This window comes from Phyllostomus hastatus, unplaced genomic scaffold, assembly GCF_019186645.2.
Source record: "Phyllostomus hastatus isolate PE091 unplaced genomic scaffold, TTU_PhHast_1.1 phas_contig_40, whole genome shotgun sequence".
Lineage (NCBI taxonomy): Eukaryota > Metazoa > Chordata > Mammalia > Chiroptera > Phyllostomidae > Phyllostomus > Phyllostomus hastatus.
In genome coordinates, this window is record NW_025333872.1 from 89,650,001 (window position 1) to 89,674,961 (window position 24,961).

General features: G+C 40.7%; 1 protein-coding gene across 2 annotated transcripts in view; it reads left to right on the forward strand.

Moving 5' to 3' along the window:
* Window positions 1-24,961, forward strand: part of ESR1 (estrogen receptor 1) — a 366,173-nt gene that overhangs the window by 27,038 nt on the left and 314,174 nt on the right. The window contains exons 1-2 of one of the 2 annotated variants that reach the window (XM_045843477.1): window positions 9,537-9,636; window positions 11,272-11,432. The exons of the other annotated variant lie outside the window; for it this stretch is intronic. The gene's annotated coding sequence lies outside the window, so the exon portion shown is untranslated. Of the gene's footprint in view, window positions 1-9,536; window positions 9,637-11,271; window positions 11,433-24,961 lie in introns of those variants that run through there. 2 annotated transcript variants of the gene reach the window in all.

Genomic DNA, 24,961 nt, shown 5'->3' on the forward strand with positions numbered 1-24,961 from the left:
AATGCCCTGTTTTGAGAACTGTTGCTGTAATTTTATTCTCTGTATTGATGTGTGCAAATGATTTTAACAGGAAGCTAAATGCTGTTGAAAAGCATAGTTCACCCATTTTGTCAAATGAAATAATTGAAGGATTTAATTAATTTTGAAAAAGCTATTTTGCTCTCAATGCATTTAAACTGTTCAAAACATTTTATTGAAGCAAAAAAACCCCACTCTTTTGCCAGAAATCATAATAAGACTAATAAAAAGCTAATAACCCCCCTATAAAGCATTAGTATGTATGATTGTTCTTTTTGCAAGTGAATCTTATTGCAATTTCATGTTTCTTAAATTAAAATTAAATACTCCACTTATTAGCTAACACGTATCCTGCCTCATGCTTTCTGTATTCTGTGGAAATTAATCTCAGAAAAATGTGCATATTCAAGTCATTTTATAGGTAACTCACAAGTATGGAGAAGATTGAAGACGGTTAAAATCCTTTCTTTCAAAATGTTTTAAAGCGTTGGTTATGAGAATTTCTTTTCTTTCCTAAGCTGGTGTTGAGGCTCACCTGTTGCCCTACAGATGTAAACCTTGCCTCGGACATTCTAGGATGGCTGGCGGCAAGAGCGACTCCTCCCCTTCACCATCTCTCCTATTCTCCCACCCAGAGCACCGGCCTTTTTAAAGATTCATAGAGGAGAAAATCATAATATGCATTTTAAAGGTCCTCTATGGTACATACGACATAAGCCACAGCAGGCTTTATAAGGTATTACCATTTCAATCTTATTTTAAGACATTCCCATTTTACTTTGTAGCCCATTTTTTTTTTTACTTCCAAATGTTTATCTCAGGGTAAACAAAACAAAACACCCACAAACTCTTAAATGGCTGCAGGAAATGCCAGATGGTCTCTGGAAAGATCATATGACAGGAGGAGAGGCTGCCGAGGGAAGCTAAGCGTCTGCAGGTTACCGAAGTCAAGAACCTAGTCACATCAGCGACCAGCTGTGTGGGGCCGGGCTGTTCAGGCAATGGCCGACCGAGAAAGTTCCGAAAACGCTCACAGGAGACGAATCCTCCTCGCTCTTGCTCTTCGCTGTAACTCATTTTGGATGCACAAAATTTATGCCCTGCATGAAGGCTTTATTTTTTTGCCCCAGCTCGGCATGCCTGTCTAGACTTCCAGCTTTATTAGCCATGAAGAGAAAATCAGCTGGATTACAGGAAAAAAAAATTCAGGCCGATTAAGCAGATTGCTTACCCCTGTGAAACATCTGCCTTGACCGAGGTGCTAAGAAAGTTCGAGTCAGGCCTTGCGTGGAGCGAGGAAGGCCACCCCCTCCTCTATTCTGCAAGGAGAGTTTCCATTCCTAGTCAAATGGTGGTGCTAGTTCTTTAGTTTTGAGTTACTGCATTTCCTAATTTCATGGTCATAACAGCCTCCTGTCTTCTGCCTCGGAGCCGATTTCACCAAAACTGAAAATGCGGGCTCCTTGCTCAGACGCTCCTTAACGGGCTCGAAAGGTTAAGGTTCCTTCCTCTTGCCCATGCCATAGCATAAGAAGACAGTCTTTGAGTGGCATTCTTCTCAAGTACGTACTCCTGTTTGTTCTCTTTCAATTTATTATTATTTTTTTTTTCTTTTTGCTCTATGTGCTACTATTTACAAGCATGAGGTAACTTTAGAGCTTCCCCCCTCCCCCGTGTGCCAAGACGTTCCTTTTTCTCTTAACGTGCCAGGGATATTTTGCAAAGTTGCTGGCAAGTGTTACTACGACACGAAGAGGTTAAATGTAAACTTGGTACCGTGGACATTCACTTTTGGAATAATATTTAGCTGATTCACAGGGCAACACGACGACAGCCCTGATAGGCTCTCTGACTGCCTTGGATCGTGGATTTATTGGATCCAGCTCCAGCTACGAGGAACTGTGTTGTGGAAATGTGTCGGAATGTTAAAAAGGTACTAATTGGACGGATGGTGGGCTAGCCTGAGCACACTACCTGTTTTTTAAATCTTCGGTGCCGTAATTTGCATGAGGTTGAACTAAGCAATCTGAATAAGCCATTATTTGTTCCCAGAAGACAGTCAAGTTTTCTGAAAAGCTACGCAATTGTGCAATGCCAAAGTGAGACACCCTGTCTTTGCCCCGAGATTTTAGGCAAATTCTTTTGGATCCTGCTGCCACAGTTTGGTCTGCTGTGACAAAATGATCAGTCACTTTCTGCAGCGGTGGTGTGGGTGGGGGGGATGCGTTCGTGAATGCCTCCCCCACACTGCAGCGTGTGCTCCCCGGGGCGTGATGTGGCTGCCGCCGAAGACAGGGCAGGATACTTTCATTTTGGTCAGAGGAATGCCACAGGCTGCAGGAAGTGTGCGATAGGTTGTAAGTTTCATGCTTTGTCAAGAGGGTAACCGTTTCTTATTTTCTCAGGCATGCCCAACATGAGTCTTCTTGTTTAACCCTAGGAAAGGGGTGAGCTTTATCAGGACCTGGGCCATGGCACTGCTGCCTGTTCCAAGGTGCCAGATTTCTATGGGGTTTATGGACCAGATCTAATCAGGTTGCAGAGCAACTCCAAGGCCGAGATTGCTGGGAAAATCACCCAGGTTTGAATGCGTTTTGATATATGTATACACATACACACACGCATATGTACATATAAGTATGTGTGTATATAAAAATATATATGAAATTGGATGGGAACTTCCGAGATCTAGGGTTCAGTGTCCGTTTCTGCTCAGTACAATTCTTTCCTGTTTCTCAAATTTGCAAGTGCTTGTTTGGATTTTATTAATATCCTGTGAATAGAGCCCACTAGGTAGGCCTTGGCATGCGTGGCTATAAAACCGCAGAGGATAGACACAATATTGTAGAAGTTGTTCGATTTTCAAAGAAGTTAGAAACAAAAATAATGTAACTATCAGAGATGTGCCATGTAGGAAAAAAAGCAACATTTTGAATATGAGTATAAATATGTAATTTACCAGCAGGATATTTTCCTGAGATCCATGGAGATACTTGTTTTGTCTTACTGGTTTCAGTCGAGGAAAAGGGGAAAGTTCACGTGTCTGAAACTTGCAGGAAGAACCAAGTTAAACGATTGTCCTTCATTTCAATCGACTCTGTGTCTTTCATTCAGTTTCCGATTTAGGGGTAGGTGCCGGCTGCCTTCCCCCCAGAGGTCACTCTAAGCCTCTATACGAAACAAACACACACCCTGGGTGCCTCTGAAACAGTTTTGTGTTGTTCTGTGTGGGCTCCCTGAGTATTATTAGTCCGTGTTGGTTCAGTCCCGTGGGTCAGAACAACTGCTGGGGCCCCGGGCCCAGCGGCTGGGCTTCAGTTTGCTTTGGGCGGAGAACAGCTATGTTTCACGGCTGCTGGCTGTCTGCAAAGAAAACAGGCGAGAACGACAGTGACCCAGCTCCGAGCAGGCTGTCCACCTTGTTTGTGCAACATCCACGTCACGTACTTCATTATGTCGGTTGAGATGTGGTCCTGCCCACTCGTCTTTATTAGGACTTGCACCGTCTTGTCCCCCCTAAAAATATTTTGCTAGAAAGTTTGCACTTCTGCTCAGGTCTTCCATAGCAGTCACTCTTTGCTGAGGACTCAGCCATTAGGTCGTTTAATTCAAATACACAGGAGATGACTGAGTTTGCAGCTCCCTCCGCTGTCTAGCTGTACAATTTCACCCCTGGCCTCAAATGCTTCATTTGCAAAGAAGGGATGTTAGGAGTGACTGCCAGACATAATTGTATGGAGTAAATAAGATTAAACCGCTCATTAAACTACCTGCAGTCTTCAAGTGTTAGAAACTCATTTTTTATTCCAAACCTAGTCCAGTGCCTGGTAATAAATGTTGTTTGAATAAAGACCAGAACTCATGGTCAGCGCTGGAGCTGGTAGGCGTTGGCGTCCGTCTGACTGTAACTGGGAACTTGACCTGAATAAAAAAGGATAATAAATTTACTCAGCCGAGCATGCCACTTGTCGACACACTGCTGCTTTTGAAATGAGCATGAACGGTTGGAAGAGAAAGCGGAGGAAGCTCCAACATCCTTTCCCTCCATTATTCCTCTCCTTTGTGACGAGAAGAGTCACAAAGAAAAGGACAGATTCTTACTGTGACCAGTATGTCAAAAACGTATTACATTTGTTTTGACATCGAAAGAAGAGTTTTACTTGGTTCTTGGGCAAGGAGTGACTATGCACGTGTAGTTGTGTACTTGAACTTTGAATTCAACTTGAAGCCAAAGGCCTGGGAGAGCGTCTCTCTCTCACTGTCTCTGTAGCAATTCTTTAGTGCCCGTGAGGCAGGAGTGATAGCAATCATATTAGCGCCTGATATTTAGGGAGCGCTGGCTTTGTGCAATGCTTTTTTGTAGGCATTGCTACATTTAATCTTGACGATGATCTTAACTGGTAAATAATATTCATGATGCCAATTTTACAAATGAGGAAACTAAGACTTTGCAAAACTAGACAATGTGTTCAGTGTTAGACTGCTTCATAAAGGACAGTTCTGAGGCCTGAAGACAAATTTAGCTACTTTGAAATTTCATGCCCTCAGCTATTACTTGATACAATATTAAGTTCTAAAGTTTTTGATCCATATGATCTTGGCCTTGAAGAAGCAAGCTGATTATCTAAGGCGGATACTATTATACCTTCTCTAAGCCTTCGTAGCTTCCTCTATAAAAGGGGGCAATGATATCTGACTTACAGAAACTGGTTGGCTAGTGATGAAGTTTAAATAAAGTATGTAAGAGAGCTTCGTAAGAAGTTGTTTTATAAAGTGCAAGTTTTTTTTAAAGATTTTATTGATTTATTTTTAGAGAGGGAAGGGAGGGAGAGAGAGAGAGAGAGAAACATCAACGTGTGGTTGCTGGGGGTCATGGCCTGAAACCCAGGCATGTACCCTGAATGGGAATCGAACCTGTGACACTTTGGTTTGCAGCCCGCGCTCAATCCACTGAGCTACGCCAGCCAGGGCCAAGTGCAAGTTTTTATATGCAAGGTATAAATTATTACTTACTTCCGTGTAAAATCTTGTCACCAAGTGACTGAGAGTGACCCAGTACAGGGCTAGGAAACACGTGTGAGAGGCGGGTGGAGGTGTCTTAAAGGACCCAGAGGCTGTGCGTCCCTCCCAGCCATGTGGCAGACCTTGGATGTGAGTGTGGCGGGCAGGCCGGGCGGGGTTTCGGAGGGATGATGGTAGGTTGACTCAGAGAGCCTGCTGGTCACCTCTTCCGGTAATCCTGCCCCTGGGTCACCCTGCAGGCCTCAGGGGGCTCCCTGACTTCTCTGAGAGGGCGAGGTCCCAGGAGCTGCCCTAGCCTTCTGTTGTGAAAAGCCACAATGACACGCATTGCCTGCACACCTGGAGTTTAATTTTTTTTTTTTTTAACCCTGGCCTTCAGAAGATTAATCTGGCTTCACTCTCCTATTTTCAGCTGCTCCAGCTCTCAGGTCTTTGGGGTTTCCTGCTAAGAATGGATACAAAGGAGGTGCAGTCTTCCAGCTCCCCTCTCTTGCAGCCTTGAAGATGAAACCCAGGTCCTTTGTGGGCACTGCCTGTCACAGGGGGGAAGAGACTGCCAGGCTACAACAAAACAGCAGTCCTGGGGAAGCCGAAGTGTGAGGCTTGCTTACAGGATGCAATCACGGCTCCTGTTCCAGGGTCCTGCCCTTTGCTGGGATAAGAGATTGCCACTGCGTTTCTGGCCTGTCTTTTTCCTCTGATGCCATCTCACTGTTCTCTCATCAAAGGGCCAGCGGCTGAGCTCTCTGGACACACCTCTTCCCTGAGGTTTGTTTGTTCAGAAGGGCCCCTCAAAGCCCTTTTGCAAATGAATAATCTGCATTTCTGAGACCTCTCCTCCCCCTGTTGTTCCTACAGGTGGCCTCACTGGGGCTATTTCCTTTCTGAATGTCAGTGAAGACACTAAAAGACCTGCAAGGAATTTTGAGTTTATCTCATAGAAAACATTTGTCTTTTGTACTCTGGTTTTTATTTACTATAGCCAATCATTGGTCAGGATTCCTTTCCTTAAAACCAAGCACAGAAAAGTATTTCATAAAGATGATCACATCACAGATATAATCTATTTTAATATATTTCACTTTAAAACTATGTGACAAATACAGATATACATTTTTTTTTTTAATACAGACGTTTGAAAATCCTCCTTGCACTGAGTTTTACAAAAAGAGATCAGGGTTATTTAGAGATCAGGGTTAGTCAGAATCCAATCTAGTTTAACTTGCCACACACTTTTAAACTCTGCTCCTGATTTTATTTAAGGAATGAGTAATATGTACAAGGGCCAGGCTGTGGTTTATGAAGATCTGTCCCAGAGTCTCTGCTCCCAGCCAGGCTGAGAATGCCTCAAGTGGTTTTGCTCAGACCTGCACTCCAGTGCCTTGGGCAGTGCCGGGGCACACAGGGTGTTTGGGACGTAAGCCCTGTGAGCAATAGAGCCTGCGGTGTTCGTTGGTTCCCGGGCATGCACTCTCTATCACTTACAGTCAGTAAGGCCCCTAGTAGGGCCTCGAGTTACTGCATAATGGCTAGAATACGTACCGTAGGCCATAACGTCACATAATATACTATGTAGAGTGAAATGTGATGAGCGCTTTGGGAGAGATGAGCGTCATGGTGTGGCAGCACAAAGCGGGGCAATTCTTTCTGGTTAAGGGGAAAATAGGGAAGGGGTTGGGCATAGCAGAGGTGAAGGAGGTGGTTAGGGATGGTTTCACTTAGGAAGTGATTGTTGTCCATGACCTTAAAGATGGGTCATGTTCATACAGGAAGACATAAGGACTGGGAAGACCGTAAACAAAGCCACGGGGAAAAGGTTCTGGGGAATCATTCGCCAGCCTGACAGGAACGCCAGGGAGAAGCGTGCAGGGAGGTGGTATGAGATCATTCAGGAGTGGAGTTAACGTCGTAGTTTTGGACTCGTGGATGCCAGCAGTCAAGATTTGGGAGTAGGGTTGGAATGACATAAAAACTTAACTTCAGTCTTCACAGTAATCTTCTAAGGTTTTCAGATGAAACGTGAATGCATCCATTTGGAGGTGATTAGAATGGTTCAAGAGAGGAATAATACAATTTAAAAAATCGTTAAGACTTGCTCTTTGAAATGATCGTTTATGGTTGGACAGATGATTTTGTTTCCAAGTGACTAGCGGAGGAAGAAGTAAGTTGGGAGTCCAAAGAGACTACTCTGCTACTGATGTGCTGAGTAACCTTAGCAAACAGCATGCATGCTCAGGGCTCTGTTTTCCCATCTGTAAAGTGGGCCAGACTCCCCTCAGAGGTTCTGCTAGTGATCCACTGAAGATAAGTGATAGAACTTTAAAATGTAACATGCCTCATATATGTGTGAAAAGCTATTAACTTGGAATATTTTTTAAGGAGAATTATTTTATTTGGACAAAATAGATTCAGAAGACAATAGTTCATATTTCTATTAGATTAGATTAAAATTATAATTTATAATCATTATATATGTACTTCATTTTCTGCCAATATCATGACATTCTGATTATTGTCACTCTGTAGTATAATTTGAAGTCAGGGACCTGTGTCTTTGTTCTTTTTTCTCAGGATTGCTTTGGTTATTTGAGGTCTTTTGTAATTTTTTTCCTATTTCTTTAAAAAAGGTGCCATTGGTATTTTGATGAGGATTGTATAAATCTGTATTGCTTTGGGTGATACGGCCCTTTTAATTATGTTGATTCTTCCAATTCATGAGCATGGAATATCTTTCCATTTCTTTGTATTTTTTTCAATCTCTTTTAATAAATGCAATATAAAGTAAATAAACAGGTACTTTGTATTGGATACTGAACAAGTCTTTTAAAAGTTTACTGTGGCAAGAATACTTAATATAAGATCTAACCTCAACACATTTTATGTATACAATGTGTTTTGTTGACTACATGTACAATGTTGTACAGTAAATCTCTAGCACTAATTCATCTTACTTAGTCAAAACTTGATGCCTATTGATTAATTGCTTCCACTTTTCCGCCTTTCCAGCCCCTGGTAACCACCATGCTGGCCTCTGACTTTATTTTAGATGCCTCACTTAAGTGGAATCACGAAATATTTGTGTTTCTGTGACCAGTTTATTTCACTTAGCATAATGTCCTCCAGTTCCATCCATGTTGCCTCATGTTGCAGAATTTACTTCTTTTTAAGGCTGAACACTATTCCATTGTATGTATATAACCACATTTTCTTTAGTCATTCAAATTGATGGGCATTGGTGTTGTTTTCACATAAACAAACTCCTTTGAAAAGTGCTGAAATAAACATCGGAGTGCTCATACTTCTTCCAGATCCTGGTTTCAGTTCTTTTGAGCGTATGCCCAGAGGTAGGGTTGCTGGATCATCTGGCAGTTTCATTTTTATTTTTTTAAAGAACCTCTACACTCTTTTTTTCATAACAACTGTATCATCCTGTATTCTCCTGGAGAGTGTGCCAGGGTTCCAGTTTCTCTACATCTTCACCAGCACTTGTCTTTTGTGTTTTTGAAAATAGCTATTCAGTGAAAGTGGTATCTCACTGTGGTTTTGATTTTCATTTTTCTGATGATTAGTGATGAGGAACATTTTCTTCACGTAACTATTGGTTCTTTGTATGTCTTCTTTGGAGAAATGTCTATTGAAGTCCATAAGTTTTAAATTGGATGATTAGTTTTTCTGTTATTGAGTGATTGAGTTGTATCAGTTCCTTATGTATTTTGGAGATTAATTGCTTATCAGACATATGGTTTGCAAATATTTTCTTCCATTACAGAAGTTGTCTTTTCATTCTATTTATTTTATTTTATTTTATTTATTTTATTTTATGTTAAAAAAGATTTCATTTATTTATTTTAGAGAGAGGGGAAGGGAGTGAGGAAGAAAGGGAGAGAAACATTGATGTGAGAGAGAAATATCAATCGGTTGCCTCTTGCACACCCCCAACCAGGGGCCTGGCATGTAACCCAGGCATGTGCCCTGACCAGGAATAGAACTGGCGACCTTTTAGTTTTGGGGACCATGCCCAACTCACTGAGCTTCACCAGTCAGGGCTCATTCTTTTCATTTTTTCCTTTGTTGTGCAGACTCTTTTTAGTTTGATATAATCACACTCCTATATTTTGTTTTTGTTGCCTATGCTTTTGGTGTCATACAAGTCCAATGCTTTCTGTTAGGAGTTTTACAGTTTCAAGCCTTACATTTAAGTCTTTAACTCATTTTGAGCTTATTTTTATGTATTGTGTAAGATAGTACCCAATTTCATTCTTTTATGCGTGCAAATCTAATTTTTCCAACACCATTGTTGAAGATGAATTGGCTATATATGTATGGATTTATTTAGGACTCTCTGTTCTGTTCTATCAGTTTGCATGTCTTTTTTTGTGGCAGTACCACACTGTTTTGATTACTGTAGCTTCACAATATATATTCGAAACTAGGAAGTGTTGTACCTCTGGCTTTGTTTGAACAAGTCTGACTATTGAGGCTGCATTTTCCTCACCAGCTGAATGAAGGCATCGGACTAGGAAGCTCTATGGTTCCTGTGGCCATACTGTTATATAACTCTACAGTTCTTGCTTTCAGCAGTCTCCATTTAGAATGGTGAGTTGAAATACTAATATAAGCATGCTCAAAGCCCTAGGTATGTATCTATTCTGGGTATAAAAGAAAGACATGTCATCATTCTACTGATTTATGTGCCTTATGCTTGAGGGAATGGGGATACTGAATCTAGTGATTTGAGGATAGAGGGAAGATATCAGATTGTACTTTCTGTTTTCCTCTTTTTTTTTTTCTTCTAAGGAGAAATAAAATGTAAGGTTGCCAATTAAAATAAAAAGGCAAAAACTTACTGGGTGTTAGGGGAAGGCCAAGCCCACTAAATAATTAGGTTTTTTAATTTTTAAAATTATTAAAGATTTCACATATTTATTTCTAGAGAGAGGGGAAAAGAGGGAGAAAGAGAGGGAGAGAAACATCAGTGTGTGGTTGCCTCTTGTGAACCCCTTAGTGGGGACCTGGCCTGCAACCCAGCCATGTGCCCTGACTAGGAATTGAACCGGCAACCCTTTGGTTCACTGGCCGGCGCTCAATCCATTGAGCCACACCAGCCAGGGCTCAAGCCCACTAAATAATTTAATGTCAGTTACAATACATCTCAAATGATGACACTATACTCCTGAGAATGTTTCATGGGTGGCAATGCCTGGGCTTTGTATTTTAAGCTGAGAAGTACAAGGAGAGGGTGAGATTATAATATAGAAGATAAAGAACACTGTTCACGTCAGTTTCTTGGTCTATTCCTCCAGATCATTTAGGCTTCACAAATCAAGGTACTTTGAATCTGGTTCGTGAAGGAAAAGGTTCATAGAAAAATGTTTTCTAGGAAAGGAAAAAGCATAAAGCAAAGGCCTCCTGTTTACTACGGCACTCCAGTTGCATAAGCAATATTAATGTAGTTGAGTAATAATCATTCAGAGCAGTGCACAAATTATTCATGTTTAGGCCATGCACGGCCCTTGCTTCCCTTCCTTCTCACCACCTGGATTCAATCCATTTCACTCCTCCCTCAGCACTTGGAATACAAGCACAATTTAAGTGTGCCAATTTTCTACTTGTTAGCAGTCATGGTAATATGTTCAGTAGGGAAAGGGATTTATACTGTTAACTAGAGGGAGGTTTTTGGATTGTTTGAAGCTTTAATTTGTTGATGGTGTTCCAAGAATCTACTACCACTGATATTTGAGAACTGAGTACATTAAATAAGTTTGTAGATTTACAAAAGTGCAGCTAACGAGGACTGCACTTGACTTCTTTATCCAGCTCTTGAGTTCTAAATTTATTGCCAATTTTATTTATCAAGCTCATTGTCAGAGGAGTGGTTTTTGCTGTGGCCACGAGGAAACATCTGTGAGCTTAAACCTTAGAGGCACATGGCCAGTTAGAACATTTGGCATTATAAAGCTTAGATTGCAGAAGAAGAAAATTAATCAAGGCAACCCTTAAAAATATCAGGAAGGCAACTAAAAAATATCTTATCAGACAAACTGAAGTATTGAGTTCATGTTAATTAAGAAATGTCAGAATCCATAATGAATCAAGTAGGAGTGTCATACTGTGGCAAGTTTGGAAGTTGATGTCAATCTCTACTGCTTGGATTTATGGCAGATTATATAATGGAATCCTGAGCTCTAAGAGATCAAAGGAAAATGCTGGCTCTTTCTTCCATTCTCTTAGGTCAAGCCTACCCAACAAGAAGCCAAGTGGAGAACTGAGCAATTATCTGAAGTGGGCAGTAGAGATGGCCAAGCCCAGATAATACATACCCAGAAAGTCACCATGGAGGGAGAATGTGGACTGAAAATAGAAGGGATGAGCGTAAAATATTAAACCATTTGGTCAGTGTTCACAGTCTAAATTCATTGGATAACAACTAACTGCTTGCTTTGTGTAATTATTTAGAATGAGCCTAAAAGACTGGGGTTAAAAAGTTAAAAGAAGATGAGTTCATAACCAAGGATGTTGCATGTTTTTGCAAAATTTCTTCCTATCTGTGTTACGTCTAATTCTGAGTATTTCCAGGGGTTGGATTTCACTGTTTTAGACCAAGGGGTCAGGGTAGTTGAAGAAGCTCATGTAATCTGTAGATTCACATGGAGAAAAATTTTCTTTTTTAGATTAATATTTCGTTAGCCTTTTTCCCTTCACAGCATATGCTTATGAATGTTCCACTGGAAACTTTGATTCTTTCTTACCTTTATCATTTCCTTGTGTGACAATTTTCACATTCCCTTGATTTTAGTAGAACATAATCAATGAAAGAAACAAGCCCACTAGAATAGAATTTACATTACTTTTGGCTTAAAAAAAACTAACAAAGTGTCAGATCTCTATGGTATTTTTTTTCTTCTACTGGATGTGGAAACCATAAACTGCTTTCTCTGAACAGATGTTTCCTAGACCTAAAATATAGTTATCAGCCCATTGGCCCCTAGAAATCTGTCATTGGGTACCTGCTAACCCTGAAGACTGCTTAATTCAGTGGTAAACTTCCCATTTTTTTAATTGAGAAGTTCATAAATTAGACTCATTGCTGCGTGGAAGTAAGAAAAAGCAGTCATACTAGTCTTAGATGGGACAACAAAGTTAAGAAATTAAACAAGTATTTTTTTATTCTATTAAGTCTTGTATATTTGAAGCCATTCTATTGTATTTTACAAACAAAAAAAATAGCCCAGGGCCTTTTTCAATAGCTCACGCTGCTGATGTTTAAAACCCACGGTGAAAATTGCCCATGGAATATTCCTGAAGCACTCTAAGGGAGCCTACTGGAACAACTTAAAATACAAAGTAAAAATTGAGGAAGAATTTTACATGCAAGTAAAGATGAAGGAAGTTGTTTGATGAGTTACAGGGTAAAAGTGCATATTAAGTGGCATTGCTAGATTCCTCACTGGTTTCGTGCAGTGACTGCTCTTCCCATCATGTAGCAACATCTGTATCTCTGTGGTAAACCCCGCCGACAGCCGTGGCTGGTGCAACTCTGCTGCTGAACACTGCGGAACATGGCTTTTTGCTCTGACAGCAAAACTGATCTATAGAAACGGAAGTCATCCTGTAGACCTGAGTGGACTTAGTCAGTGGTGACCTATGCATTTTGCATAAATGCTTGTTAATGGTGTCAATGGTAATAACTTATGCCCTACGTAGCTTTGTAAAATAATATGACCACGAAATCTGGGCTGAACAGACAAGTGAAACATTGATTCTTCAGTGCATACTGATAAGTGAGGCTGCTTTGATCTTTAAGCACTTGTTTTATTTAAGTGAGGGATCAAATCAGCTTTAATTAAGGAAATCTTTAGAAACCACCGATTCCATCCTTTTACTCCCTCTTAGAAACAAACAAAGACAAAAGCTGGAAAAGACTAGAGCACAAAAACTTACGCACCTTTCCCAGGACCGTAGTACTGAATCTTAGTACAGTTCTTTTGAGAAAGGATGTGGATATTCATCTGAAGTTTGAATCACCCCTGAGGTATGTGTGAATGTATTAGTTTCCTCTGTCCTTCTCCCGACTTCTTCCATGTGCATACACAAGACCTGATTTGGCCGTTTGGTTTGGAGAATACTTTTTCATTTACTTTCTTTGATTATGAAGCCTGCCTTGCCAGGGGCTTAGCAGTGCATCTTGTATCTGATGGACATTCCACGTGTGCTTCTTGGAGTGAAGGATATGATCTATGGGCTAACCCATTGAACAACCCCCTCCACACACTGTGCAGTTGAAGTTTCTTTATATGGTATTGGGGAGGTGAAGGGATTTATCTAAATGATCAATAGTATATTGTACATGCAGAAAATGCAAATTAATAAAAAGCTTTCTTATTTCATTCAGTGTCCCTCAGAGCTTTACCATAGCTGCTAACAAGTGAAAATATTTTCTGATTTGAAGTTTAGAAACTCTTCTTGCCATTTGCATGGTGCTAATAAGCAGCAAAATGTCAGTGTGTGTTTAATTTAACTCTAAAATAGGAAAAAACCTTCAGAATATAGACTTTGTATATTCAGTTACCCACCGAGACATAGAGACATGATTTGTACATTTTCAATCATTGAAAAACATGTCTATTGAATTTATTATAGAAAGTGACAAGTGGAAGTTTCATAAGGAAAAAAACCTATTAGGTGGACACGTAGCCATCTCATTTGCATTTGTAGTCACTAAGTGATCACACCATTTTTACTTACAGTTTAAAAGAGAAAATAACTTTCTGACCTTCCAGTCCATTTCTTGTTTCCCCCACAGACCATGTCTAAACCAGTTAGCAAAGCCTCTGGAAGAGCCATGCCTATAGTACAATGGAGGGACAAGTTGTCACTGTTGCCAAAGGCCAACTCGAGAGACTGTGTATTTATTTTAGCACTTTGTGAGTCCACTACCGGGCGTGTGATATAAAAGATTAAAAGCCTTTCTGATTTGTAAATACCGTGCTAACCTTCAAAATGCTCAATAGCACAGGAAGTCTGAGTCAACTGAGTAACCCGTGTAGTTTATTTTTATGTAACCTGCCCAAATTGCAAGGGAGGGCTGGGGTGCGGGACACAGGTCCTCCGCCATCCGCTCGAGATGCCAGTGGACTGAGCCTGGCTTCACGAAGGACCGCATGGCATGCACTGCTCAGTGTGGTAACTTCCTCATTGCAGAGCCGGCCTGCTCCCGTGAAGTATTTTAGTAACATTTCGGTTGGGCCTCATCTTCCCTGCTATATAGGAAATGAAGGTTTCTAGGCAAAGACTTGATTTAGTGACTAGCCAAAATGTTGAATAATGTCACTAGGTCCAGTTTGCCACTGTGCTCGGAAGTGCACTGGGACTGGTTGGGCCAGTCTCCGGAGGGTGGCTGTTCTCGGGGAATCGGGACCAACCCACAGGACCCCTTCTCTAAGGGTGTGGCAGACGCCAGGCTGCGTAGGCGCTCCCGTGAAAACTCCTCTGGCACAGGAATTTCAAACAGCTATCGTCCTGACCCTTGCACTAAGGGTCTGAATGTTGCATTTTACGCCAACCACCCAAAGACCAACCACCTTTCATCACCATCTGTTGGCTCCCTTTACCCTTTACCACCTGCCCCCTGTGAAGATCGGGTAGCATCAGAATATTTACTTGAAACATATATGATCTTATTAACCAATGTCACCGCAATACATTGAATTAAGAAAGAATCTGAGCAGCTGTGAATGAATGCTTATGTGAATCACAGACTCCTAACAGGGTGAACTGAGGTAGCTTCCACTTCCAAGGACAGAGCGCCTGTAGCTGTTTGCCAGCTCAGTGCAGACAGCTAGTTTGGAGAGCAAGGAGAAATCAATAAAGACAGAGGAAGGAAGGAAAAGGTTTTTTTTTTTAAACAAATAAATGAGTCCTCTACCTGAGTGGGGCTGGAAAAAGTAGAACTGTGCAACTCACTAGGAGTTTTTCAATATGCTACTCCCTTGCTTGCTTGTTGTGTTTCTACGCACATGGCAGTGTCTGAGTGGCCTTGTATCTGAAGCTGATTATTCCAGAAAGACCTAAGGAAGTGCTGTTGCTGGGACTTTGAGAGAGGTCCGAGACAACACCGTGGGGATTCCAGATGCCACGGTACGTATTGTGCATCCATCGGTGTAACTGTGTCATTTAGGGAATAGCACCAGAGTCACTGGTGCTATTTCCCCACTTTTATTGTCCATTTCTTAACAACACATCACACTAGTGTTCTCCTAGTCCCAAAGATATTCGGCTCTAGTAATATTAATTATTGGTTTTATGTATAAAGAATTAAAGGGACAAATAATAAAATGCATAAAATGTGTTTAGTAGGTTAGTGTCATGCCCTTATATGGGGTTGTTCCCCAATCTTTCTCTTTCTTCTTCCCTCCCTCCCTCCCTCCCTCTTTCTCTCATACAACTCTCAGGTTACAAAAATCAATTCTTTAAAGTCCTATTTATTTTATGATTTACTTTGGCCATTTTTGGAGTCAGTTCAGTCAAGTAATTAATGTAATGAGAGTAATACGACCTGTACACTTATTGACCACATTTTCTGTTGGCCTTGGTGCTTTGTGCCTGTTTACAGAGAATAGCTTATTTAGTCATTACAACATCTCTAGGAATGGGGATCATGATACCCATTTTCTAGGGAAGCAAACCAAGGCTTGGAGAAATGAAATAATTTGCTGAGGACCACCCAAGTTGTGAATGAGATAACAAGATTTGAACTTAGAACAGTTACCTAAGATCTTAGCTGCTGGGAATATGGGCCTGCAGGTTACATTTGCAGGCACAGGGCTGAGACACTGAAGGGAATACAGAAGCGGTATAAAAACAAAAAGTCTCTTTTCTTGGGAAGATTATAATGCAGTGAAACAAGGAGCTCAAATACTGTGGATTGTTTCTGTCCCCGTTGCATGGAACAAGTTCTTATGATGTCCTTTTTACTGTTTAGAACTCATCCACTCAAGACAAGACGTCTGAGGCTAAGATTTTATGTGTGTGGACAGTGCCATTTCGATTTTCATCATCGTATAAGTAGCTTTTCCTGCCTGTACATGACACTTAACAGAGTTGACTGACTGTATCTGTATTAATTTTTGCTTAGCAAAGAGACAACAGGCTGCGGTTAATTGACCGATATCCTTGTTCACCAAGTCCAGTTCCCATTTGGACTTCTCCCCTACCAGTGAAAATATGCTACCAGATTTGATCCCAAGCTAGAGAGGCAAAGGAATCCTTTGACTAGTAAGCCATAGCCGTGCCATCTTGGCTTTGGTTTGCTTTGCTAATTAGATTTGCCAGATATTGATGGTAAACATTCTTTTGGGGTCCCTGAACACACATGAACTAAAGATGGCAGGAGATGACTCAGATGAGTAAAGACTGGCAGAGGGAAGGATAATCCACAAAACTGGCAAATCACATATAAAAAAAAACAAGAACTGAATACAGTATAACAATATGTGTTCATTTCCACTAATAAATAAGCTCCCATTATGTTCTCTTTACTCCCTATTTGGGTCAAATTACTTTTCTGCTGTATTTCCATTCTTACTAGTTCCTATTTGCTGTGATATCTCCTGGTTTCAACGCTATCTTGTGGCTTTAATCTTGTCTCTAAGTAAATTGCAACCCAGTAAATATATTCCAGTATTGTTTATTATAATTCTTGCCTTTATGCCAGGTGTCAAGAGAAGGGACTTCTTTTATTAATTTATCTATCTGGATTTGTGCTAACAGGGGCCCTAATACACACTTTAATTATGGCTGGTAGAGTCTCAGAGATTCAGTCTGGCTCACTCAATTTATTTTTTGCCTGTCTACACAACCGGGTCACACTGCTAATTATAGTAGGTTCTTACTCATATTGTTGACCTGACACACAGTAGCAAATAAGATAGACCAGAATTCTGTATCCGGTCTGAAGCTCTATGTATACAACAGCAATATATCCTCCAAAGAAGTGAAAGTCTTAGTCAGAAGGAAGTTCGGGTGTCATGATGTCAAAGGAAGCCAGACACCAGAGGCTAGAACCAGCGGAGGACACGCATGCATGTAGCCATTTCTACATTTTCTTCCTATCACAACTGTCAGCCCTTTTTTTTTGCACCTATTTACATGTTAATATGTTGTTGCCCATCAAAGTCTAAACAATACTTTGTTGAGTATGGACACAATTTCTAGAATAGTTTTGTGGTCTTTCCTCAGCTCAAAACTGCAGAACACATTCCCTGTCATTCCTTTGGCAACAGGGGAGATTGGCTGGTTAAGTAAAAATCCGCCCATGCTTCTACTGATCTTCCTTCAATCCCCCTGAAACATGGGAATATGATGTAGCAAAACCCTGGTTGCGTCAGCTAGGGAGCAAAAGTCATTCCAAGGTGTGGGTGGGAAGGAGGTGGGAGGGGAGAAGCAGGCCTCCGAGGGTTGATGCTTATCTCGTTGGCCTGTTGGGTCTTCTCAGGGATGATCTTCTGGGAGAAGAACAAAGTTTATCTGTTGGCCTTGCCTGGCCATGAGTTGCCCCAGCTGCCTCCCCTGAAGGCTTTTCTATCTTCCACACCAGTGCCTTTCCTTGTGCTCCAGCTGAAATCCTTTCTACCCAGGAGGGGGGCCAAGAGAGAAAAGGGCTTCCAATTTTGAGACCTCAAACCAAACTATAGAAATCTGCTTTGACTGGAGATCAGAAGAGAGAAATTAGGAATGTTGTTTAGTAGAGGCAATATAAAAACAGCGTCACTGGTTTTCAAGGAAAACTTTCTGTTGTAGCCCGACAGCTGCCCACCTGGGGGATGCATCCTCACATCTGGAGGATTTGTTGTGTTTCGGGGTTTGTAAGATACTGGGGGGACAGTTTGTTATTCTAGCAGCTCTATGCTTCACTTTTTATCCAGACGGTGTAGACGGAGGTTAACGCTGCCCACGGTCTTTACACTGCATTCTAATGTGGAAGGAGCACCAGAGGGAGCATTTTGGAACATCGGATTGTCTAGAAGGGCCATTTTTAATTTCTAAATGAATTCATTACCTTCCTTATGCTTCCACTGAAAAATGGTTCTTGTGTTTTGCCTGTTGTAGAATGCATGTTAATTTTAACAAGTTTTGAAAAGAGAAGTGAATAAATATGTAAACAGAGGTCACTTATATGCTCACCAGCCACAGATAATCACTAAAAATATTTTAGTATATTTTCTTTTAAGCCATTGATTAGTATGTATGAATATGTATTCATTTGTATATATTTGCATATTAAAATAAAAAATTCCCACCATTCAATGTTCAGAGAAACCTAAAATACAACACAATTTCCATTTATAAAATATATACTTTGTGTATACACACACGCATACTATGTATTTTGCAAGTGGAAATTGTGTGTTAGGTTTTCATTAACATTATGTTGTATAGAATTATATAATATACACACATGTGTATGTACACACATATACATATACAGTATGCATGTTGCAAATTGAAATGATCTTTTATAGAATTTATTTAATGTTAGAATTTACTTAATTATTTAGGTTTTTTAGAAAGACTTTATTTATTTTTACATAGAGGGGATGTGAGGGAGAGAGGGAGAGAAACATCAGTGTGTGGTTGCCTCTCATGTGCCCCCTACTGGGGACCTGGCCTGCAACCCAGGCATGTGTCCTGATTGGGAATCAAACCAGCAACCTTTTGCATTGCAGGCCAGCACTCAATCCACTGAGCCACACCAACCAGGGCTATTTAGATGTTTTAACAAGCATCATTGTCCACATCTCTGTTTATTTCCATATAAATAGTTCCTAAAAGTGTAAATAAAATGTCAAAGGGCAAAGCTACTTTTAAGATTCTTGAGGGGATATTGCCAGATTTCCCATGCTTCCTTTTAGAACATTATTATTTTGTAGAAACTCTCTTTAAAGATTCCAAGCAAAAATTGTCCACAATCCTATCTAGAAATCAAATCATTTTATTTGGCCATGTCACCTATGGTCCTTGTCTGTGGACTTATTCTATTATTGATTATTTTCTTATTATAATGGATAAAAGTTTATTTTATACATTTTCTTTGTTTTTTATAGCATGTATATTTTCTATTACATTACAGTCTTTTTTGTCTTTCTTTCTCCCTTCTTCTTCTCTTTTTGCTTTGCCTGTATCGCTTCAGAGAAACCACTGAATACAGCTTGACAGGTTCCTCTGCTCTTGCCTCCACACGCACACAACCCGATACACACACATACACGGATACACAGGAGAATGGACCCTAATTATCTCAAAATGTGGGATGAGGCTATGCATGCAGTATATGTGTGCATGTGTGTGTATGCATACGTGTATTAGTCTGCCTCTTAGTTTCCTCACTGAAATATATTTTGGAGAGCTCATAAAGAGATGTTTATCTTATTTTTCCAACACTTGTATGAGATACAAATTTACTAAAATTTATTCAAGTATTCTATCAAAAGGCATTCAGTCTTGAAAAGTTTTCAATACGTAAAGAAGTTTTTTTTCACTACAGATATTCTTAGCTATTGGTGGTTTTATGTTTATAGTCTGATTTCCAGAAGTAGCATCACTGGTTCAAAGGGTTTGTGTATTTTTAAATTTTAATGGGTTTCCCTATATTATGTTCTAAAAATACTATAACAAATCACATCCCCACTAGTGATATTTGAGATACCCTTTTCCTCACATTTCCATTGCCCTTCTAATTCTCCACTAATTTTTGCTAGTCTAATGAGTAAGGATTATTAATTTAATTTTAACTATCTTGGCTTCTAATGAGGTTGAGTATCTGCTCATATTATTATTGTTTATTTGGATTTCTTTATCTGTTACCTGTGTATGGCTGAGGCTCACTTCCTCCTAATCTAGTGGCTTTTTATCTCATTAACTTGTAGAAGCTCTTTGGATAGTACAGATTTTTTATCATATTAGTTCCTCAATAATAATTTATTCTTTGATTTTATTTTTCTAGTTTTCTGCCATAAAATTTAAAAAATGATCTTATGAGATGACATCTAGTTCTCTTCTTTTACGGAATCTGGATTTTCTGTCTTCCTTTAAAAGGCCTTCCCATCTGTTTTCTTAAATTTTCTTCTACCTTAAATTCTAATTTCTGTTTGTAACATTTTAGTATCCTTTTAATTTGGAATTTATTTCTATACAAAGATAAAGAGTCTAACTGTATTTTCTTTTAGATAGATGGCCAACTGTTTAAGTACCCTATATTCAATGAACTGTCTTTTCTCTTGTAAATTAAACTTTTGCATATACAATTACCTGCATTTTGATTCTTTCCTACAGTCCACAGATCTATTTTCAGGTCTGGGACTTATTTCTTTGAGTATGATAGTTGCGTAGCATATTTTAATGTCTCCTAATTATTGTTATTCATAATTTTTGTGTAGTTCTCAGTATTTAGACCTCCATGTGAATTTTAAAGGGATTTAATTAAGAAATAAATAAATAAGAGCAGAGCATATTGGTTTTATGGTTGTAATGAACTCAAGTGCATTTTCTAAGCTTTGATGGTTTGACAGCTTTGTGGTCTTTACATTTGTTTAGGTCTTGTGTTGGGTCCTGCCATAGCATTAATTTTCTTTGTACTGGTCTCATCTTTCTTCTTTTTTTAAAAAAATATTTTATTTATTTATTTTTAGAGAGGAAAGGGAAGGAGAAAGAGAGACAGAGAGAGAAACATCAATGTGTGGTTGCTGGGGGCTGTGGCCTGCAACCCAGGCATGTGCCCTGACTGGGAATCGAACCTGCGATGCTTTGGTTTGCAGCCCGTGCTCCATCCACTGAGCTACGCCAGCCAGGGCTTCATCTTTCTTCTTGTATTTCCTTTTACAGTGAAAGTCATCCAGTAAGATGAATAAGACTAGAAAAAATATATGAAACCATTAACACAGCTGACCCTTGTGGTAGGATTATGAGTGAGTTACTTTTGCTTCTTCTATTATTCTGGACTTCCCAACTTTTTCCATATTAATCATACATTAGTTTTATAATGGTAAAAAATTAATTAAAGTTATTTCAAAAATGGAATGGGGATAATAGTGTCTTGGAAAATTATATATAAAATAAATAGTTTCACATGATAACCTACTGTTATCTCTGCAGATTGGTGGTCCTTAAGGAGGAAAGGTGGTGGGATAGAGGGAGGAGCTCTTTGTTGGCATTTTATATACAATTTAAGAAAACATTTTCCTTACCGATCATCACATTAACCATAACACCTTGCTGGTACGGTGCTCTGAACTTTGTTGAATGAATGGATTTTATAAAACATTATAACAAAATGGAACATTTTTAAATTTAGAAAACAAACCAAAAAGCCAGTGTTTCCCTGCTACGAAGTGAGAAAATGAACTCTAATAAAAGACCTTGTGGGTTGGTGAGAGCATACAGAAGAGACATCTTTTCTTCTCTGAATCAGTGATAAATTGTACTGAGGAAACCAGTGTTCCCCAGAGGGCTCCGTCTGGGGAGGAGCGTGATATTCATCTGTTTCTACAGAGGATGAGGAGCACTGCATGGAGCCACAGTTTAGTCACATCATCTATGTCCTCCAGCGCCCAGCACAGAGACTGGCGCTTCATAAGGACTCTAAGGAGTCTTGGTAACGTGATGAAAAATATTGGATTGTTTTTGGTGACTAAAACATTGAGTATGATTGAGCTTCTCATTTTAAAAGTGTGTAGGAGAATTCTGCATTTCTACCAATTACTAAAATATTATGCTAGTGAGAGAAATTGTACAGGACTGGGGGGGGGATAAAGTTCACATCCGTCCTTGCCAATGGGCTGAGTGTGGAGGTGGCCAAGTGGTTTTACTCCTAAAGGACTGACAAAGAGGTTATGGTGCCCCAAGGAAAGCCTTGTTACTCACTGACAACTCGTGTGTCTGTTTAAATTCTGCAGTTTTATTGGGCCTTCCAAATATCTTTTAGCTGGTTTCGATTTCAGCAGGAGAAAAGAGGAGCTGAGGAGAATGGAACGCTGCCCACTGTTTGGTCGGAAGATCCAATCTTCATTCCACCTCTTTTCTGGTGAGGGCCCAGTTCTTCCTCTTCCCTTTCTCATCTTATCATTTTACCTCACTCTTCTTTCTTTTCTTAGCCATTCTTTCCTTCCTCCCCATCTTCGGGGGATCGGAGAAGCAGCCTGAATCAGGAAGAGTTTGGGAAGAAAAGAACACAGGCTAGTTCTCCATTCCTCCTGTCACATCCCTTTTATCAAGCTCTGCCTTCATCTGCAGTCCTAGATAGAATCCAATTTATAGTATTCATTCGTTCATTCATTCATTCAAATACTGTTGAGCTCCTACTGTGTGGAGGTATGTATGCTCAGCCCCAGCAGTGAATAACATAGACAAAGATCTTGCTTTCATGGAGCTTATTTCTTATGGTGAAGAGGGACAGATGACAAATGAGAGGCTTAACAAGTAGGTACGGATGTCAGAAGGCAGTAAGTGCTCTGGTAGGGATAAGCGAAGGTGGATGGGCTGTGTTGGTGTGGAGGGCGGATCCAACAGGATGACAAAGGTAAGCCTCTCTGAGAAGGGAGCACTTGAGCAAAGACAGGAATTAGGTGGGGAGGTGAGACACTGGATGTTCAGGGAAGACATTTTCAGGCAGAGGGAGGAGCCAGTGCTAAGCCTTGGGGCAGCAGCTCTCCCTATTGGAGGCCAGGGTGCTTGGAGCCCAGTAAGGGTCAGAAGGTCAGAGGCCCCCCAGGGGCTGGGGGCAGGTGAACTACTTTTCAGTGGGCAAGTTCAAAGGGTAATGCCTTGGATACATTCAAACAAAAACTTTCTTAAATGTTTCATACTACTTATAAAATTCACTTGCATGTGAGATTTTAGGTAAATTTTATTTGTAAACTTCTCTTTTTCATTCACCAACAGAGAAAAGAACTCTAAGAGAGTCACAGAAAATTAAAGCAGAGTTCTCTCAGAGCTACTGAGAGAGAAACACATGCAAGTCACCCCTGAGTGTATTCATGTATTTCTCTTTAATGTGCGAGGGGGGAAAAGTACTTGCCTTAGGATCTGCAATCATTTAGAAACTTGGCTCAACTCGTCACATGACTCAGCTAGTAGCTTTCAGAGAGAATCTAAGGCCAGGCCTGGTGGCTGATAACACTGAAGAAGAGGGCGTGGAGCACAGATGTTGAACAGGAGGGCCAGGGTAACAGGCTGGAGGTGAGTATTCAGAAAAGAGGCAACCATGCTCGGGTACCTAGGTAGGATTTGTCAGGATGAGGGAGTTACATGGCTGGAGTCAGAAAGAGCTCTGTGCAGAGAATGGGAGGAAGCAGATCACTCAGGGGCTTGCTATGACCTGGCGGGCTACCAAAACCAAAATAACAAAAATCAGATATGCATCTAGAAAGAGTACTCTGGCTGGAATACAAAGCGTGATGGAGCAGACGATTGATGGGATGAGATTCCTGGGAAGATAGGAGGAGAGCATGGGGCTCTCCTATGTCCGTGTATCTGCCATTGTTGTTTTAAAAATAGCAAAACCAGGACAGACCCAGCCACTCTTTGGAAATGACGGGACAAGAATATTTGAAAAGGAAGATGCTAAAGGTTTTCATTCATTCATTTAACATCTATGTGCTGAGTGTGTGCTGGGCCCTGGGCAGCATGCCCAATGCTGGGAGAACAAGTTGCTGTACAAGAAGCTGGTAAGACATGGGTCCCGGCCTCTTCTCCCCAGCACCTCTGTTTAACAGACTCACTGGTGTGGAGTTGCAAGTGTAGGCTCTTGGCACATTCATGTTAACAGGAATTCACTCTTGTTCAAAAGCAATTTATTCATCCAACCAGTAAATGTACATGACATTGTAGTAGGTTCTCAGGGGGCTTGCTGTACATGCAGAGGATGTTTTGCTTTATTTGAAGTGATTACAGACATGTAAGCCAGTTGAGTAATGGCAGGCAAAGTACGGTTTGCTTTCCAAAACATGGTAGCACATTAATTTCCTGAGATTGACCTGCCCTGGAGGCATTGGGAGGGTCTTGTCAGGGAGCAAGATGCTAATCAGGACCTTGGAAAATAGGTGGGAATAATGGAGACAGAGAGAGACACCCAAGAGGATGGTAGCAGCCCCTGAGCAAGGGATCAGTAGCTCTGGGGTGAGCTGTTCAGGGTGTTCAGGGGACTCAGAACGGTGGGGGGGAGAGCAGGTTTGAGCGGGAGCAGGTCCATATGCCCTGATTGTGGAAACTTGAACAGATCTGCCTGCTAAGGTGTGGCAGCTTCCTTCTGTGGGTGACGGACAGCCACAAGAGCCCATGAACAGGGAAATGACACGCTGAAAGCCAGAACTGTCATTGACAAGTCCTCACGTACGGGGAGGATTAGATGGGGAAGAGCCTGGCGTTGGGAGGAGGCCAGGGCAGTGCAGAGAAAAAGGCAGGCATGAATGAAGGTGAGGGAAGCAGAGGGAAAAGCCACCCAAAGCTCGGTCTGTGTGAGGGGAAGCTGGCGCCTTTGGGAGAAAAGAAAATGAGAACATGAGAATCAATGCAGCTGAGAAGGAAGAGCTTTCAAATGAAGCAGACCTTTGAGCCCAAATGGCTCCGGCGTAACCCTGCCACTGGTCATCCTGGCATTAATGTGCCCAAGTGTTTATCTGTTCTTACGTGCTTCTGGAGTCAAGCAACTCTGCAGTCTTGTGCTATTGAAATGAAAATCTAGACTTTTCTAAAACCTTCATTTTTCCATAAAACCATCATAATCATTCATAAGTAGCATTTATCTTGGCATAAAACCACCGAGCCAAAATTTCGGTTAAAACTAATTCTAAGCAAGTTGTGCCACTATCGTATGAAGTAAAGGAGGTTTGGGAGGCAGAACATGAGCACCTTTTAGCTAACGATATTA